Genomic DNA, 12,700 nt, shown 5'->3' with positions numbered 1-12,700 from the left:
TAAAGGTACAGTTAAAATCTTAAAAAGAACTTCGGTTGGGATGTATGAAATAGCAGGTGAATGCTTGGTATCTGGTAGGATATGTAGGGGACTAGGATATATAAATACCCCAATCCCGTTACAAAATAATAATGAAACGAATGGGAATTGAAGGAAACAAAGACTCAATTAATGGATAAGATAAATGTCGTTTATTTGCTGTTGAAAGAAATGAACATTTTAGTCATAACATGTCCGCGCGTGGGAAGAGAAATAAATGATGTAGGAAAATTGAGAATGGTAGTCCAGCGTGTAGACAAAGGAGAGGATATCAGAGTTGTCATCAGTTAATAGTCAGCGACGCGAAGGTGTTCTTAGTGGCCAGTAGTAGGTGGAAAGAGAAAGGGTGAGAATGTATACATACAGTCATTAGCTCGTGCCCCATACATAGTAGGAAGTGGGCGTGAGGTGCGCGCGCCGAAACGGCGCGCGGCTTGTTCGCCCAACCTCTCTCGTTAAGAGTTGGTTCTAAAGAGGAATAAACAGCGTATCGCCTTGTTTTTATACTCGTTTCCAGAGTGTATTTTGCGCATGTGTATTTCCTTAGAAAGCGGAAGTGACGTCGTCCATGTGCGTGATCGTGTTCGCGTGTGTATATATACGTGAATGTATGTACGCGAACGTGAATAAGTGTACATGTGTGGACGTGGGTGCGTATGTTTGTGTGCGCGTATGTATATGACAGCTTGAAATATGAATGTGTGTTTTGTGTGAGACTTGAAAAAGGCTCGTACAAATACTCCATGCTTGGCTTGATCAAAATGATAAATGACAATTAATGAAAGAACATTCTTGTGAGGAAATTTGTTTTTCATGTGCGATCACATACAGAAGGGAAACCATATTCTTGAGATGTATGATTTTCTTTTATACAGAAACAACAGGTGTTGCGACATCTGCATACGCATACTAGTGAGAAACCATATTCCTGTAAATAAAGAACACATTTCAATTTATGCATAAAGAACATATTTTACAAAACATGTGAATGGATACTGGTGTGCCGTCTTCCTCCGGACATCCAGTGCGCCCCCCGGGTTGCGGATGGGGGCACCCCCTCTACTTATGTAAAGTAGGTAGACGGAAGCTTTGAATAACCAATAAGAAGCCGTGGACAATGAGGAACAACCATGAAAAATGCTAAACAAAAGGAATTCAAACTGGACGGTCGTCGCCCAGGATAAAAAGGGCCCCTCAACCTGTTTACACATCAGGCAGGAAGAGGAAAGAAATGGTGTGAACCTTCTTGCCTCAAAAGGTGGAACTCCAATCATCTCAGAGGTCACACAATGACAGAAACCAGTCCATGACCAAGATGGACCAAGCGTCCTTCCTCCATCCCGCTTGACAGACCCCAAAAGAAACAGAAGGGGGATTAAAACCCAGCCATGGTCTGTCGAGCAGAAGAAGGTCCTTCTTCACTGCTACCACTACTCAAGGTTTGAGAAATGGTGACGCAGCGCAGGAGAGATACTAACCGAGAGTATAAAAGAATCGAACCTCCCAGCAGAGAAAAAGCACGCACCATTACACAACCTGAGATCCCTCATCTCACAGATGGGAAGATATATCCCAAAAGATGAGGTAGATACTATTAGATGTGAGACTGAAGACTGCAGAAAAGACTACCATAAGGTAGAGGATGAGGAGAAAAAAGACAGGAGGTTGTATGGGAACGGGAAGAGAGGTGGACACTTATATGGGCAACGGATTATGCTAAACAAAAGCATCAAAGACAAAAAGAAAGAACAGCAACCTGGAGGGGGATCTTTTTTCATTTTTATCCTGGAAAAGCAAACTTCCCTCCTGGAAAAATTACAACACAGCGATACAACAACCTGAAATTATTCATCAACAGAGAACTAGACTAAATGTCTTCAAAAATAACTGCTCTTTTGGTGAACAACAGATGTCCCCTGGAAAGCCCAATAAAAATTCCCACAATAGACCTACTCCAACAACAACCACCAACTTTACCATCAAAACCCACCCAACTGTTCCAGCACATACCCAGCTCTCCTGGAACTCCTGTGCCACTGGAGTCTCTGGCTGACATAACACCTGCCTTCACAAACTCTCTGCTGGAAACCCCACAAATACCAACACAGGAATCTACATCACCTAACAGGACACCATCCCCTGTCCCACCACCACAATCACCTAGACCACAACCACCATCAGTTGTACTCCCAGAAGCAGATGATGAACAGTTAGCTTTGGAGGAGGAGCTCAGCAACACATTTGAGGAGGTGAGGTGTATGAGAATGAAGGACAGATCACGTTTGTCCAAGATCCAAGCTGCTAGAAGAGCAAAGACTGTTATAGCCAAAGTTAACATTGCTCTCAAGAGGCTAATTCCAACAACAGTAACGCTCACAGAACTCAATCATATCACATATGCAGCTGGACTCTACATCGATAGAAAAATTAACCCTCGAAAGTTCAATCACAATCATCGAATAGGGCCCAGAGTCTCTAGACAAACACCTTACTGGAAGACCAAGCTGCAAAAACAACTGAACCTCTGCAGGAAGGAACTAAGCCAAATAAAACAGTTCCTTGCAGATCCCTCGGTACAGGGTCGACTTAAAACCACCATCAAAAACCTCTGTACCAAATACCACCATGAGAAAATTGAGGGATTACATAATACAGCTAGGGAGTTGGAAGGAAAGATACCAACACTTTCCCAGAGAATTAAAAACCAGGAGAACAAAATCAACTCCCAGATTCAGAACAGGCAGTTTAAAACAAACCAAAGGACTTTTTACAGGCAGCTCATAAGGGACGCCATTACTGTAGATAGTCCGCCTGCAGAGGAAACCCTGGAAAACTACTGGAGACCTCTATTTGAAACAGAAGGCAAATATAATCAAGAGGCCCAGTGGATTGAAGATATTATTATGCTCAATGAAACCAAGCCTCAGATGCCAGAACCAGTCATAACTCCTGGTATGATAACAAGAAAACTGGCACAATTATCCAACCACAAAGCACCTCGCATCGACAATGTCCAAAACTTTTGGCTGAAGCAATTGACTGCACTCCACCACCATTACAGCGATTGCTTCAGCAGGATGCTAAGAGATGAAGAAGCAACACCACCCTGGCTGACAGAGGGGGACACCAGCCTCATACCCAAGACCAAGGAGACACAACGGCCAAATAAATACAGACAAATATGCTGTCTTACAACTACCTACAAGCTTTTCACCGGTCTGATAGCCGACAATATATATGACCACCTATCTTCTGGGACCTACCTTGAAATAGAGCAGACAGGGTGCAGAAGGAAATGCCTCGGTACCAAAGCTCAGCTATTAATCAACAAGACCATCCTAGAAGACTGTAGGGCGAGACAAAAATCCTGAGCATGGCATAGATCGATTACCAGAAGGTATTTGACAGCGTGCCACACTCATGGTTACTTCAGTGCCTTGAGTTATACAAGATCCATCCGATAATTAGACAAACACTGGCTGCTCACCTTCAGATGTGGAAAACCACAATATCATTAAATCACAACGGAGGAAAGACCACTATCCTTGAAGTAAAAATAAAGAGGGGAATATTCCAAGGTGACAGCTTATCTCCCTAACTCTTCTGTATGGCAACAGACCCACTAAGCAAGCTCCTGAATAAAAATCCGAGCGCCTACAATTTGAGTCAGGGACGCCATCGAGATCCAAGCAAGAGAATAAATCATCTGCTCTTCATGGATGATCTTAATCTGTATGCTAGCTCTGACACCGATCTGCACCAGCTTCTGCAGATAGTACACACATTCTCCAGTGAATGAAGTTTGGGCTGGATAAATGTGCCAAATGTACACTCAGAGCTGGGAAGAAGACCCACACAGAAAATATGCAGCTTAATGAAAACATCAACATCAGGGATCTAGAAGACCACGAGCCTTATAAGTACCTTGGCATTGAGGAAAACGAGAACATGCAACATGCCAGGATGAGGGAGAAGATTAGTAAAGAATATGTACGCCGGGTGAGGAAAATATGCAAAACCCAGCTCACCAATAAAAATAAAATTACTGCCATCAACCAGCTTGCTATGCCAGTAATAACATACAGCTTTGGTATCATTGACTGGCCACAAAAATACATCAACCGGCTAGACGTAAAGACACGGAAGCTACTAACGCTTCATAAAATAATATATAGAAATAAGTGTCTACCAAGGCTGTATTTGCCTAGGGAAGAAGGGGGTCTGGGACTCTCAGAGATCAATCATCAACATAGGGCAACTGTTGTGAGCACCGGTCAGTATCTGAGAAGCTCCCAGAATGACACCCTTTCAATAGTATACGAACATCAAGAGACAAGAGCCAGCAGAACAACATCAGTCACCCAGCTGGCCAAGCATTTTGGTCAGGGCTGTCTCAGATGAGGACGAAACACCAAACAAGTGTGCCACAGAAATAGCAAGAAAGAGCGGACAGAAATATACTGAGACCTTTCAAAGGATGAACCTTAAAGAATGGGACCAACATCAGCGTGCAAAGTATTTTTTTGGGGAACTCTCTCAGGAATACATAGATAAAGAAGGTTCCTTGGACTGGTTCAAAAGGGGATCCCTCCACCACGACCAGGAAAGGGTCATAATGGCTGCTCAAGACCAGGGATTGATGACCAATGCATTCAAGAAGATGGCAGGGATCAGTAATGACAATACCTGCAGGTTCTGCCATACAGAATTGGAAAGTATTGGCAATCTGATATCAAGTTGCAAAGTTCTTCTAGGGGACGGCTACTATACAGCGAGACATGACGAAGTATGCAAGTACCTCCACTGGACCATCTGTAAAAAATTAAACATCCAGTGTAGCAGCAAGTCCTGGGAACATCAACCTGAAAGAACAGTTGGAAATGACTTATATACCATACATTACGACCATGTAATCCCTACAGCCACCTACCTTGAAAATGCTGCTGTAAAACCTGACATAGTTATATGGAATAAGTCAGAGAGAGTTGCAACCTTGATTGAAGTGAGTGTTCCTAATGATGGCGGTCTGAACAGAGCTGAAAGAGAGAAACAGACCAAATACCAAGGTCTCATGTACGATATGAAAAGAAACTGGAATCTTAGGGAGATATCAATCATACCAGTTATCATAGGTGCTACAGGGCTTATGAAGAAGAATCTGAAGTCCTACCTTACTAATATTCCTGGTGATCCAAGTGCAAAAGAGATCCAGACAATTGCACTTAAGGGAACAGCGAGGATACTAAAAATAAAAAGCGGGGAAATGTTTGCAGCTGGTTTGGCTGCCCCATACCCAGCATTAAAATCTTCAAAGGAAGAAAAAAAAGTGAATATGCAGGTTCTGCATTACAGAATTGGAAAGTGTGAGTCATCTGGGATCAATTGCAAGGTTCTTTTGGAGAATGGCTACTATACAGTGAGACATAATGAAGTATAGAATTGATATGTAGTTTGCTTGAAGCATTGTGTGGGGTAGGTATGTAGTAGAGAATGCTCTGCCTGCGGAAAATTCTACGTGGGCAGCACCACAATGCGAGGAATGAGATATAGTTGGTGTTGTTAGAAGAAGAAGACGAAGACAAGTGGCGATTTACAAATCAATAAGTACATACATATATGTCTATGTATACATATATTTATTCAGTTGTATTAAATACAAATGTCTTATTTGTTATGTCTGCGATAATATCCATTTTTAATTTCGAAAAACATTCCCTTTTCAAATAGCAGACGTGACAGATCGATTCAAAGCATGCTAGATGATAGAGCGGAAATTGGATGACTGTATGGAGCCTCGGTGCAAATGTAAGGAGGGTGTCTAACATATTTTTTGTTCCTTTTTCTTTATATATATATATACATATATATATATATATACATATATATATATATACTTAATTTATTTAGTTTTTTAGTTTCTAAGTTGTTGCTTTAGCGTAAGCTTTTTAAAATTTTGTATATTCTCTGTCTATTTTGTTGTCTTTATTATTATTTTTTCTGCTGCTCTGTATTATTCATTTATTTGTTTAATTTATTAACATCCTAGCATATTCAGTGGGATGACTTGGTGTATCTAGGTCACATCAGTCGCTAGTAGGCTGGTACTGGTTAGCTTTTGAAGGAGAGAAGTGTAAGGGCGGAGAGAGGGGGAAGGTTGCGGGATGGGGCGCTCTCAGTAGTCTGTTGGTGTGTTTAGGTTAGGGGTGCGGTTGTCAGGAATAGGAAGATAGCTGGGAAGGGGGTGCTGGATTGACATTCCTTGTGAATTGTTAATTTATTTATTTTAATAAAACTATATATATAGATTGAACATTTTTTTCTATTTAATTCTTTATTATTATTTGTATATTAATTTATTTGTGTTTGTTGTTAGTGTTTATTTGAATTTGAATAGGTGGGTTAGCTTAAATCAAACGTTTTTTTTTTAAATTGGTTTATGTTATTCCAGCTAAATATTTATTATTATTATTATTATTATTATTATTATTATTATTATTATTATTATTATTATTATTATTATTATTATTATATATTGCTGTTATTTACTTATTTATTTAATTCATTTTATTTTGTACGTCAGCCCTCCCTACTAAGGCCATTTTCAGAGATCATCCGCATCCAAAACAAGCGCAGTAAGCCTAAGGACAAGACAGAATGCACAAAACAGTTCTACCAGGTCCTAGAGACAAGCGAAATACCCCAGCACCGTCATTAAACACCTTTGGAACACAAGAAAACGTGTAAGAAGCTTTCTCACCAATCAGAAGGGAGGGTCTTAATATGCAACTAGTTCACTCTGGACCATCCCTTAGTCAGCAGCTTTCTAAACACAAGCACAACTAGGACCCACCACCATGCACACTGACAAATTGCCCAGTATACCCCGCAACCATATGCCACCACACACATGTAATCTACAAACTAGAATGCTCTGCCTGCGGAAAATTCTGCGTGGGCAGCACCGCAAGACCCCTACACATAAGAATCAAGGAACACACATAAACACAAGCATCATCATTCCACAAACACCTCCACACCTGCAGACACACTAATATATCTATTAAAGTCGATATTTTAACCACAGAACGCAATATTGGGAATCTTCGCATAAAAGAATCATTACTAATATCCAAATTACGGGCAAAACTCAACAACAGACTGAAGCTCGGATCATCATCTATTATATAACTTTACATCGGCTCCCACCAAAGACTTACCATTAGAAACTTAACCCATTAGAACAGGTACACCACTGCACACCGCCCATACACTAACTCACAGTCCAGACAGGGCCTTACCACAACCCCCCCCCCCGCCCATATAAATTATATATAAAAAATAAAAGAAATTAAATAAATAAGTAAATAACAGCAATATATATAAAAAATAATAATAATAATAAAAAATAGCTGAAATAACATAAACCAATTTAAAAAAAAAACATTTGATTTAAGCCAACTCACCTATTCGAACCCAAATAAACACTAAGAACCAACACAAATAAATTAATAAACAAATAATAATAAATAATTAAATAGAAAAAAATGTTCAATCTATACCCACTTATAATTTTATTAAAATAAATAAATTGACAATTCCCAAGGAATGTCAATCAGCTATCTTCCTATTTCTGGCAACCGCACCTCTAACCTAAACACCCTCAACAGCCGACTGAGAACGCCCCATCCCGCACCCCTCCCCTTCTCTCCCCTTCTTCCACTTCTCTCCTTCAAAAGCTAGCCAGTACCAGTCTACTAGCGACTTATGTGACCTAGATACACCAAGTTATCCCACTGAATATGCTAGGATGTTAATAAATTAAACAAATAAATGAATAATACAGAGCAGCAGAAAAAATAATAAAGACAACAAAATAGACTGAGAATATACAAAATTAAAAAAGCTTACGCTAAAGCAACAAGTTAGAAACTAAAAAAAACTAAATAAATAAAGTATATATATATATATATATATATATATATATATATATATATATATATATATATACACACAAAAAATATTTTATAAAGCAAAAGGAACAAAAAAATGTTAGACCCCCTCCTTACATTTGCTCCGAGGCTCCACACAGCCATCCAATTTCCGCTCTATTTTCTAGCATGCTTTGAATCGATCTGTCACGTCTACCATTTTAAAAGGGAATGTTTTCCGAAATTAATAATGGATATTGTCGCAGACACAACAAATAAGACATTTGTATTTAATACAACTGAATAAATATATGTATATATAGACAAATGTGTGTGTACTTATTGATTTGTAAATCGCCACTTGTCTTCGTCTTCTTCCAACAACAACGATTATATCTCATTCCTCGCATTGTGATAGCCTTCTAATTCTCTACTACATGATTAAGTATGTAAGTACCTCGACTGGACCATCTGTAAAAAATTAAACATCCAGTGTAGCAGTAAATCCTGGAAACATCAACCTGAAAGAACAGTTGGAAATGACTTGTATACTATACATTACGACCATGTAATCCCTACAGCCACCTACCTTAAAAATGCTGCTGTGAAACATGACATAGTTATATGAATAAGTCAGAGAGAGTTGCAACCTTGGTTGAAGTGAGTGTCCCTAATAATGGAGGGTTGAACAGAGCTGAAAGAGAGAAACAGAGCAAATATCAACGTCTCATGTATGCCATGAAAAGAAACTGGAATCTTAGGAAGATATCAATTATACCAGTTATTATAGGTACCACAGGGTTTATGAAGAAGAACTTGAAGACCTACCTAACTAATATTCTTGGTGAACAAAATGCAAAAGAGATCCAGACAATTGCACTTAAGAAAACAACGAGGATACTAAAAAGAGCTCTCGGTTGGTTTCAATAAAAATCGGGACAATATTGGCAGCTTGTTTGGCTGCGCCATACCTAATGTTACACTCTTCAAGGAAGAAAATTAAAAAAGTGAATAACTATATTTTTAAAAAAATATGTTATCCTTTCATACAGAAACAAAATTTGGTCATTCCTATGCGAACGCATACTGGAGAGAAACTTGAATGCCTACCAGACACTATCTTCGATTGTCTAAGTTCTCTTTGTACATGGGATTTGTTAGAAACACCTGGCATGAGGATACTTCCCTAAGAAGTAAACCCTCACCAAATATTCAAAAGCACATAGCATTCACAGCCCAAATAAGATCTCCTTTGTATGGTTAACTTACGTTAGCTTTTATAAGGAATAGTACACCTTCTCCAAGTGATGTTACTTCAAGTAATAATAGCACGAAGCTGGATACTCCACCAGACTAGATAAATTCTTGTCCTGGAATTCAGTAAAACCAAGAGACCAAAACGAAAGTTATACTACAACATATGAAAATGGTTAATTGGGGGGGGGGGGGAGAAAAATTTTACTAACTCAGTGTTTGAGAGATGGAACATGTGAATACCTATGTATCTCATATAGAGTTCAATTGTCAACCCAAGGCAGTGGGCCCCTTGATTTCTGAGAACTTCGACTGAAGTAAAATTAAACAAAAAGATAGAAACCATATTCTTGTGAAGTATGTGGGGGGGGGGGGGTTATGCAAAAACATTTGGCATCTCTGTTACATGTAAGCAAAGAATGTCACAACATATGTGATCGTAAAAACCAGATCCTTGTTAAATATTTGTGTCTTTTTTTTTAAAACATCCAATATGTCGCATGCAAACATCTATTGTAATCAAAATTATATTGCTTTAAGGTATATGGTTTATTACAATATAACGTATTCGTTTGCATGAACGTTTAAAATGTAACTCGTATGATACATTCACTTTAGTTGAAAACAAAATGTTCTGAAATAATTTTCAGTAGGCATAGGAGCCACTTGAAGAAGTACCTGATAAATTGTACGAAAAATGATTGTATATAATATAATGATTAATAAAAGAGAGTAAATACAATTTGTGCATTTAACAGAAAATTTCTCATCTGTAAATAATATGCCTCAAACTTAAATGTGTGGCGCTTTTTTTTTCCAAGAAGTTTAATTTGTCGCCAAATCTAATTGGATTATCGGAAATTTTCATTAATTATATTTATTCATTTACACATTTCAATTTTAGCTCATATGAAAAGATACTGAGTTGAAATGAACATGTTCTGAACTGTTTCTCTGTTGCAATAAAACTCATGCTAAATCCACCATAAGTGTTTCACACATGTGCCCTCACTATTAAACAGAAATCAAGTTGGTTACAACATATGAGAAATAATAGACGCCATTAGAAAAAAAACTGTAAAATTACCTGGTAAATTATAACAAGAAATGTGCAAATTGTACATGAAATGAGCGGGGTTTATCCGAAAAATGATCTCTAAGAGTTGAATATTTGGATATTTTTCATAGAAACAATTTGTTGATGTATATGTTTACACACAGAGAAAAAGCTGCAATACAAAACCAATTGCAGATTTGACTATATTTAATCAATGGAAATATTCAAACTATTTTTGACAAAATAAGAATATAAAGAAATTGCATCGAAATATGTTTTGTGTTATAACAATATTGTCATTTTAACAATTAAAAACTTGCATAGAAAAGATTCTTCTGGTTTTCTTTCTATTTTGTGCTTTCATTTGGATACATTTTTTTTTATAGCTATGCAACTTTTAACAATTTATAAAAATCCATCGAAAACTATATTTGTATATTAATTTTTTCTACTTTTTCATATATTTATCTTGTAATGTAATCAAAACGCGATATTATAATTACACGAAGAAAATCTTTTCTAAAACAAAATCGATTTGAAAATATTGTAATGTTAAATAGATTCTTCCTAACACTGATTAGTTTATGAAATATAACTCGTCATTAGTGTTTACAAAGACTACATTAATGTTTAGTTGTAAGAGGCTAAGTATAAAGAAAATTACAAATAAAGCCGTAGAAAGCTGTTGAAGGCTATGTATTCCGGAGGCACCATTTTAGCTGTAAACGAAGACAACGAAAGGAAGTCTCGTTTTAACATTTATTAAACAACTTTATTTGTTATTTTCATTAGTAGAGTGTACACGAGAGAGAAACGGGTTAGTAGGTGGAAGTGTTCTTGTGTAAAGATAGAATTAATATATTGCCGGCTGGTTGAAGAAGAGACCAGTTCAGTTGCGTTTACACATGTTTACTGCTAGTAGTCATCGAGACGCAGGAAGCCGATTAAAAGAGAAAGAAAGGAAAAAGGTATTCAGTGCGTTGACATGTTGTTGTGGGAGCGTGCGTCCGATAGTAGAAACAGGAAAAAGGGTGTGTGTGTGTGTGTGTGTGTGTGTGTGTGTGTGTGTGTGTGTGTGTGTGTTGGTGTATCATAAAGAATGTTCGTTTGACAGCACGTGGAAATAAATGTGAATTTGAAGAGAGCCATAGCTCGTAGTACTCACGTTCAGTCTAGGGGCTAAGCCCCAGGTGAAGTCTGCTCCCAGGCAGGGACAGGTTGAAAGAGCGTTAAAGTTCATGATTTCGCCTTTTATATACTCTGTCACATGATTGAGAGCTGGCTTGTGATTGGACAAGCCAGGGAGAACATGGATTTCAAAACTTGAAGTCGTGAGAAGTAGCTCCTGCCTGTTTGTAGCGAATGTCGGTTGCTATAAATGATGATTAAAATATTTTGCTATTATAAGTTTATACATAGAAAATTAATCCGTGTTTAATTTAATGTTCTTTTAAAAATTATTTGAAGTAAAAAATATTTAAAATATTTTGGCTTTTCTTTAAGAATTCTATTCTATATTTTTGTGAAATACTATCAAACTAAATGAAACTGAAATCGTCTTAGGAAAAGGTAATTAGTCTGTGCTCATATTGTGATGACGAAAGTAATGTTTAGAAGGAGGAAGAAAATTATTTGATGAAATACGTCGTCAGAATTGATAAGTTTAATAATGTTTAAAAAGGAACTTTAGCAATTAAAAAGAACAAACGAGTAGGATTGAAGTCAAAGAAAAGATTGCAAAATAAGTTGAAAGAGAAAATGATTTAAAAGAACATCTGGAGAAGGATAAGAAGAAATGCAAGGACATAATATTCAAACTAGGATAGTATTTTCGTTTTTTACATGGCACAGCTAAATTGTATTTGCAAGATAGGCCATTATGTCGATCAACTAGCTGATCACACAAAATCTTGGGTGGATCGTATGGCATTAAAAATTCATCAACGCTAACCTATTATTTGTCCTCATAATTGTAATGTTTTGAAGGATTTGTTATAATAAAAACAGACTAAAGGTAAAATATAAAATGAATAACATAATTTACTGACTGACTCTTACAGACCTCGTGGATCTCGATCATGTATCTTTTTCTGTCTCTTTTCTAAGAAGCGTTCAATAAAAGAAAAGAATGTTTAACAGTCAAAGGGAGGTAATTCAAATTATCTTACAACAATGACACTTGGTGTAGGTATGCAAAAAATATCGGAAAATTTTATCCTTTTAATTAGAAACATCGATTTACATTATAATAAGAATTTTCACATTTGATTTTTCTTATTCTTTTTAATATTTTTTCAAGAAATGATGAAGAATTAGAAGAAATTATAGAAATTATATCTTTTATTTGTAAAGCAAAAATTTTTATGTCAGCTGTTTTACATAATAATTAGAAATTTTAAAAGTATGCAATCACTAAAATTGT

The sequence above is a fragment of the Euprymna scolopes genome, chromosome 1 (assembly GCF_053919585.1).
Source record: "Euprymna scolopes isolate OS-2025 chromosome 1, ASM5391958v1, whole genome shotgun sequence".
Lineage (NCBI taxonomy): Eukaryota > Metazoa > Mollusca > Cephalopoda > Sepiida > Sepiolidae > Euprymna > Euprymna scolopes.
The sequence above is the reverse complement of the archived record's forward strand: the minus strand, read 5'-3'. Positions refer to the sequence as shown.